Source organism: Hypanus sabinus, unplaced genomic scaffold, assembly GCF_030144855.1.
Source record: "Hypanus sabinus isolate sHypSab1 unplaced genomic scaffold, sHypSab1.hap1 scaffold_132, whole genome shotgun sequence".
Lineage (NCBI taxonomy): Eukaryota > Metazoa > Chordata > Chondrichthyes > Myliobatiformes > Dasyatidae > Hypanus > Hypanus sabinus.
In genome coordinates, this window is record NW_026779389.1 from 880,518 (window position 1) to 887,794 (window position 7,277).

The following is a 7,277-nucleotide window of genomic DNA, read 5'->3' on the forward strand; positions in this document are numbered from 1 at the left end:
ATTCCTTTCGTTTCTCTCCCCATTCAACTGCTCCCCCCTGATCGTCTACATTCCTTCTCCCTCATCACTCCCTTTCTTTCCACCCGCCCTCCTTCTCTACCTCCCACCGTTCATTCATTTCGGCTCTCCCCCATTCGACTGCTCCCCCCTCATCGTCTACATTCCTTCTCCCTCATCCCTCAGTTTCCTTCCACCCGCCCTCCTTCTCTACCTCCCACCGTCCATTCCTTTCGTCTCTCTCCCCATTCGACTGCTCCCTCCCTCATCGTCTACATTCCTTCACACTCATCCCTCCCTTTCCTTCCACCCGCCTTCCTTCTCTACCTCCCACCGTCCATTCCTTTCGTCTCTCTCCCCATTCGTCTGCTCCCTCCCTCATCGTCTACATTCCTTCTCCCTCATCCCTCAGTTTCCTTCCACCCGCCCTCCTTCTCTACCTCCCACCGTCCATTCCTTTCGTCTCTCTCCCCATTCGACTACTCCCATCCTCATCGTCTACATTCCTATTCCCTCTTACATCACTTTCCTTCCACCCACCCTCGTTCTCTACCTCCCATCTTCTATTCCTTTCGTCTCTCTCCCCATTCGACTGCTCCCGCCCTCATCGTCTACATTCCGTCTACCTCATCCCTACCACCCGCCCTCCTTCTCTACCTCCCACCGTTCATTCATTTCGGCTCTCCCCATTCAACTGCTCCCCCCTGATCGTCTACATTCCTTCTCCCTCATCACTCCCTTTCTTTCCACCCGCCCTCCTTCTCTACCTCCCACCGTCCATTCCTTTCGGCTCTCCCCCATTCGACTGCTCCCTCCCTCATCGTCTACATTCCTTCACACTCATCCCTCAGTTTCCTTCCACCCGCCCTACTTCTATACCTCCCACCGTCCATTCCTTTCGTCTCTCTCCCCATTCGTCTGCTCCCTCCCTCATCGTCTACATTCCTTCACACTCGTCCCTCCGTTCGCTTCCACCCGCACTCATTCTCTACCTACCACCGTCCATTCCTTTCGTCTCTCTCCCCATTCGTCTGCTCCCTCCCTCATCGTCTACATTCCTTCACACTCATCCCTCAGTTTCTTTCCACCCGCACTCCTCCTCTACCTCCCACCGTCCATTCATTTCGTCTCTCCCCCATTCGACTACTCCCATCCTCATCGTCTACATTCCTTTTCCCTCTTACATCACTTTCCTTCCACCCACCCTCGTTCTCTACCTTCCATCTTCCATTCCTTTCGTTTCTCTCCCCATTCGTCTGCTCCCTCCCTCATCGTCTACATTCCTTCACCCTCATCCCTCCCTTTCCTTGCACTCGCCCTCCTTCTCTACCTCCCTCCGTCCATTCCTTTCGTTTCTCTCCCCATTCGTCTGCTCCCTCCCTCATCGTCTACATTCCTTCTCCCTCATCACTCCCTTTCCTTCCACCCGCCCTCCTTCTCTACCTCCCACCGTCCATTCCTTTCGTCTCTCTCCCCATTCGACTGCTCCCGCCCTCATCGTCTACATTCCGTCTCCCTCGTCCCTACCACCCGCCCTCCTTCTCTACCTCACACCGTCCATTCCTTTCGTTTCTCTCCCCATTCAACTGCTCCCCCCTGATCGTCTACATTCCTTCTCCCTCATCACTCCCTTTCTTTCCACCCGCCCTCCTTCTCTACCTCCAACCGTTCATTCATTTCGGCTCTCCCCCATTCGACTGCTCCCCCCTCATCGTCTACATTCCTTCTCCCTCATCCCTCAGTTTCCTTCCACCCGCCCTCCTTCTCTACCTCCCACCGTCCATTCCTTTCGTCTCTCTCCCCATTCGACTACTCCCATCCTCATCGTCTACATTCCTATTCCCTCTTACATCACTTTCCTTCCACCCACCCTCGTTCTCTACCTCCCATCTTCTATTCCTTTCGTCTCTCTCCCCATTCGACTGCTCCCGCCCTCATCGTCTACATTCCGTCTACCTCATCCCTACCACCCGCCCTCCTTCTCTACCTCCCACCGTTCATTCATTTCGGCTCTCCCCATTCAACTGCTCCCCCCTGATCGTCTACATTCCTTCTCCCTCATCACTCCCTTTCTTTCCACCCGCCCTCCTTCTCTACCTCCCACCGTTCATTCATTTCGGCTCTCCCCCATTCGACTGCTCCCCCCTCATCGTCTACATTCCTTCTCCCTCATCCCTCAGTTTCCTACCACCCGCCCTCCTTCTCTACCTCCCACCGTTCATTCATTTCGGCTCTCCCCCATTCGACTGCTCCCCCCTCAACGTCTACATTCCTTCTCCCTCATCCCTACCACCCGCCCTCCTTCTCTACCTCCCACCGTCCATTCATTTCGGCTCTCCCCCATTCGACTGCTCCCCCCTCATCGTCTACATTCCTTCTCCCTCATCCCTCAGTTTCCTTCCACCCGCCCTACTTCTATACCTCCCACCGTCCATTCCTTTCGTCTCTCTCCCCATTCGACTGCTCCCTCCCTCATCGTCTACATTCCTTCACACTCATCCCTCCCTTTCCTTCCACCCGCCTTCCTTCTCTACCTCCCACCGTCCATTCCTTTCGTCTCTCTCCCCATTCGTCTGCTCCCTCCCTCATCGTCTACATTCCTTCAGACTCATCCCTCAGTTTCTTTCCACCCGCACTCCTCCTCTACCTCCCACCGTCCATTCATTTCGTCTCTCCCCCATTCGACTACTCCCATCCTCATCGTCTACATTCCTTTTCCCTCTTACATCACTTTCCTTCCACCCACCCTCGTTCTCTACCTTCCATCTTCCATTCCTTTCGTTTCTCTCCCCATTCGTCTGCTCCCTCCCTCATCGTCTACATTCCTTCACCCTCATCCCTCCCTTTCCCTGCACTAGCCCTCCTTCTCTACCTCCCTCCGTCCATTCCTTTCGTTTCTCTCCCCATTCGTCTGCTCCCTCCCTCATCGTCTACATTCCTTCTCCCTCATCACTCCCTTTCCTTCCACCCGCCCTCCTTCTCTACCTCCCACCGTCCATTCCTTTCGTCTCTCTCCCCATTCGACTGCTCCCGCCCTCATCGTCTACATTCCGTCTCCCTCGTCCCTACCACCCGTCCTACTTCTCTACCTCCCACCGTCCATTCCTTTCGTTTCTCTCCCCATTCAACTGCTCCCCCCTGATCGTCTACATTCCTTCTCCCTCATCACTCCCTTTCTTTCCACCCGCCCTCCTTCTCTACCTCCCACCGTTCATTCATTTCGGCTCTCCCCCATTCGACTGCTCCCCCCTCATCGTCTACATTCCTTCTCCCTCATCCCTCAGTTTCCTTCCACCCGCCCTCCTTCTCTACCTCCCACCGTCCATTCCTTTCGTCTCTCTCCCCATTCGACTACTCCCATCCTCATCGTCTACATTCCTATTCCCTCTTACATCACTTTCCTTCCACCCACCCTCGTTCTCTACCTCCCATCTTCTATTCCTTTCGTCTCTCTCCCCATTCGACTGCTCCCGCCCTCATCGTCTACATTCCGTCTACCTCATCCCTACCACCCGCCCTCCTTCTCTACCTCCCACCGTTCATTCATTTCGGCTCTCCCCATTCAACTGCTCCCCCCTGATCGTCTACATTCCTTCTCCCTCATCACTCCCTTTCTTTCCACCCGCCCTACTTCTATACCTCCCACCGTCCATTCCTTTCGTCTCTCTCCCCATTCGACTGCTCCCTCCCTCATCGTCTACATTCCTTCACACTCATCCCTCCGTTCGCTTCCACCCGCACTCATTCTCTACCTACCACCGTCCATTCCTTTCGTCTCTCTCCCCATTCGTCTGCTCCCTCCCTCATCGTCTACATTCCTTCACACTCATCCCTCAGTTTCTTTCCACCCGCACTCCTCCTCTACCTCCCACCGTCCATTCATTTCGTCTCTCCCCCATTCGACTACTCCCATCCTCATCGTCTACATTCCTTTTCCCTCTTACATCACTTTCCTTCCACCCACCCTCGTTCTCTACCTTCCATCTTCCATTCCTTTCGTTTCTCTCCCCCATTCGACTGCTCCCCCCTCATCGTCTACATTCCTTCTCCCTCATCCCTCAGTTTCCTACCACCCGCCCTCCTTCTCTACCTCCCACCGTTCATTCATTTCGGCTCTCCCCCATTCGACTGCTCCCCCCTCAACGTCTACATTCCTTCTCCCTCATCCCTACCACCCGCCCTACTTCTCTACCTCCCACCGTCCATTCATTTCGGCTCTCCCCCATTCGACTGCTCCCCCCTCATCGTCTACATTCCTTCTCCCTCATCCCTCAGTTTCCTTCCACCCGCCCTACTTCTATACCTCCCACCGTCCATTCCTTTCGTCTCTCTCCCCATTCGACTGCTCCCCCTCATCGTCTACATTCCTTCACAATCATCCCTCCGTTCGCTTCCACCCGCACTCATTCTCTACCTACCACCGTCCATTCCTTTCGTCTCTCTCGCCATTCGACTGCTCCCTCCCTCATCGTCTACATTCCTTCACACTCATCCCTCAGTTTCTTTCCACCCGCACTCCTCCTCTACCTCCCACCGTCCATTCATTTCGTCTCTCCCCCATTCGACTACTCCCATCCTCATCGTCTACATTCCTTTTCCCTCTTACATCACTTTCCTTCCACCCACCCTCGTTCTCTACCTCCCATCTTCTATTCCTTTCGACTCTCTCCCCATTCGACTGCTCCCGCCCTCATCGTCTACATTCCGTCTCCCTCATCCCTCCCTTTCCTTCCACCCGCCCTTCTTCTCTACCTCCCTCCGTCCATTCCTTTCGTTTCTCTCCCCATTCGTCTGCTCCCTCCCTCATCGTCTACATTCCTTCACCCTCATCCCTCCCTTTCCTTCCACTCGCCCTCCTTCTCTACCTCCCTCCGTCCATTCCTTTCGTCTCTCTCCCCATTCGACTGCTCCCTCCCTCATCGTCTACATTCCTTCACACTCATCACTCCCTTTCCTTCCACCCGCCCTTCTTCTCTACCTCCCACCGTCCATTCCTTTCGGCTCTCCCCCATTCGACTACTCCCATCCTCATCGTCTACATTCCTTCTCCCTCATCACTCCCTTTCCTACCACCCGCCCTCCTTCTCTACCTCCCACCGTCCATTCCTTTCGTTTCTCTCCACATTCAACTGCTCCCCCCTGATCGTCTACATTCCTTCTCCCTCATCACCCCCTTTCTTTCCACCCGCCCTCCTTCTCTACCTCCCACCGTTCATTCATTTCGGCTCTCCCCCATTCGACTGCTCCCCCCTCATCGTCTACATTCCTTCTCCCTCATCCCTCAGTTTCCTTCCACCCGCCCTCCTTCTCTACCTCCCACCGTCCATTCCTTTCGTCTCTCTCCCCATTCGACTGCTCCATCCCTCATCGTCTACATTCCTTCTCCCTCGTCCCTACCACCCGCCCTCCTTCTCTACCTCCCACCGTCCATTCCTTTCGTTTCTCTCCCCATTCAACTGCTCCCCCCTGATCGTCTACATTCCTTCTCCCTCATCACCCCCTTTCTTTCCACCCGCCCTCCTTCTCTACCTCCCACCGTCCATTCCTTTCGTCTCTCTCCCCATTCGACTGCTCCATCCCTCATCGTCTACATTCCTTCTCCCTCGTCCCTACCACCCGCCCTCCTTCTCTACCTCCCACCGTCCATTCCTTTCGTTTCTCTCCCCATTCAACTGCTCCCCCCTGATCGTCTACATTCCTTCTCCCTCATCACCCCCTTTCTTTCCACCCGCCCTCCTTCTCTACCTCCCACCGTCCATTCCTTTCGTCTCTCTCCCCATTCGACTGCTCCATCCCTCATCGTATACATTCCTTCTCCCTCGTCCCTACCACCCGCCCTCCTTCTCTACCTCCCACCGTCCATTCCTTTCGTTTCTCTCCCCATTCAACTGCTCCCCCCTGATCGTCTACATTCCTTCTCCCTCATCACCCCCTTTCTTTCCACCCGCCCTCCTTCTCTACCTCCCACCGTCCATTCCTTTCGTCTCTCTCCCCATTCGTCTACTCCCATCCTCATCGTCTACATTCCTTTTCCCTCTTACATCACTTTCCTTCCACCCACCCTCGTTCTCTACCTCCCATCTTCTATTCCTTTCGTCTCTCTCCCCATTCGACTGCTCCCGCCCTCATCGTCTACATTCCGTCTACCTCATCCCTACCACCCGCCCTCCTTCTCTACCTCCCACCGTTCATTCATTTCGGCTCTCCCCATTCGACTGCTCCCCCCTCATCGTCTACATTCCTTCTCCCTCATCCCTCAGTTTCCTTCCACCCGCCCTACCTCTCTACCTCCCACCGTCCATTCCTTTCGTCTCTCTCCCCATTCGACTGCTCCCCCTCATCGTCTACATTCCTTCACACTCATCACTACCTTTCCTTCCACCCGCCCTCCTTCTCTACCTCCCACCGTCCATTCCTTTCGTCTCTCTCCCCATTCGACTGCTCCCCCTCATCGTCTACATTCCTTCACACTCATCACTACCTTTCCTTCCACCCGCCCTTCTTCTCTACCTCCCACCGTCCATTCCTTTCGTCTCTCTCCCCATTCGACTGCTCCCTCCCTCATCGCCTACATTCCTTCTCCCTCATCCCTCAGTTTCTTTCCACCCGCCCTCCTTCTCTACATCCCACCGCCCATTCCTTTCATCTCTCTCCCCATTCGACTGCTCCCCCTCATCGTCTACATTCCTTCTCCCTCATCCCTCCCTTTACTGCTCTCCTATTTCTGCTATCTACCAAACACTGTCCTTCCTATCCACTCCGCTCCTCACATTCCATCCCTCCCTCTCTTCCTCCGGTTTTAACGTCCCCACATGTCTCCCTCTCTCTCTCAAACGCCTCTCCCTCTAATTTTCTACCCCTCTTCTTCTTCCTCTGTTTTCTCATCTCCATCACTCTTATCTTCCCTTCACTTCTGCCTAACTCGCATCACGTCCCTTTCCCCCTCCACCCACTCACTCCACTGTACCCACCTCTCTCTCCGCAAACACCCGATCATTCCCCCATCTCCCTCCCCCTCTTTCTACCCACTCTCACTACTCTTCTCTCCTCCACTTTTATCTTCGTGGGCCACACTCTCGCACACTCTCAGTCCCTCTCCACGGCACCTCCTCCACCGTCTGCTCTCGGTTCCTCTTTATCAGCCTCTCATGTCGTGTTTGTTGGTGTCGGTCTGACTCCTTTGTCAAAACAGGTTTCCTCTGACAACGGTCCTTCCCCTTTCTGAGCTCAGAGACGCAGAGTATCCTCGACAGGATGGACGATAGCGAGACTTACATGAA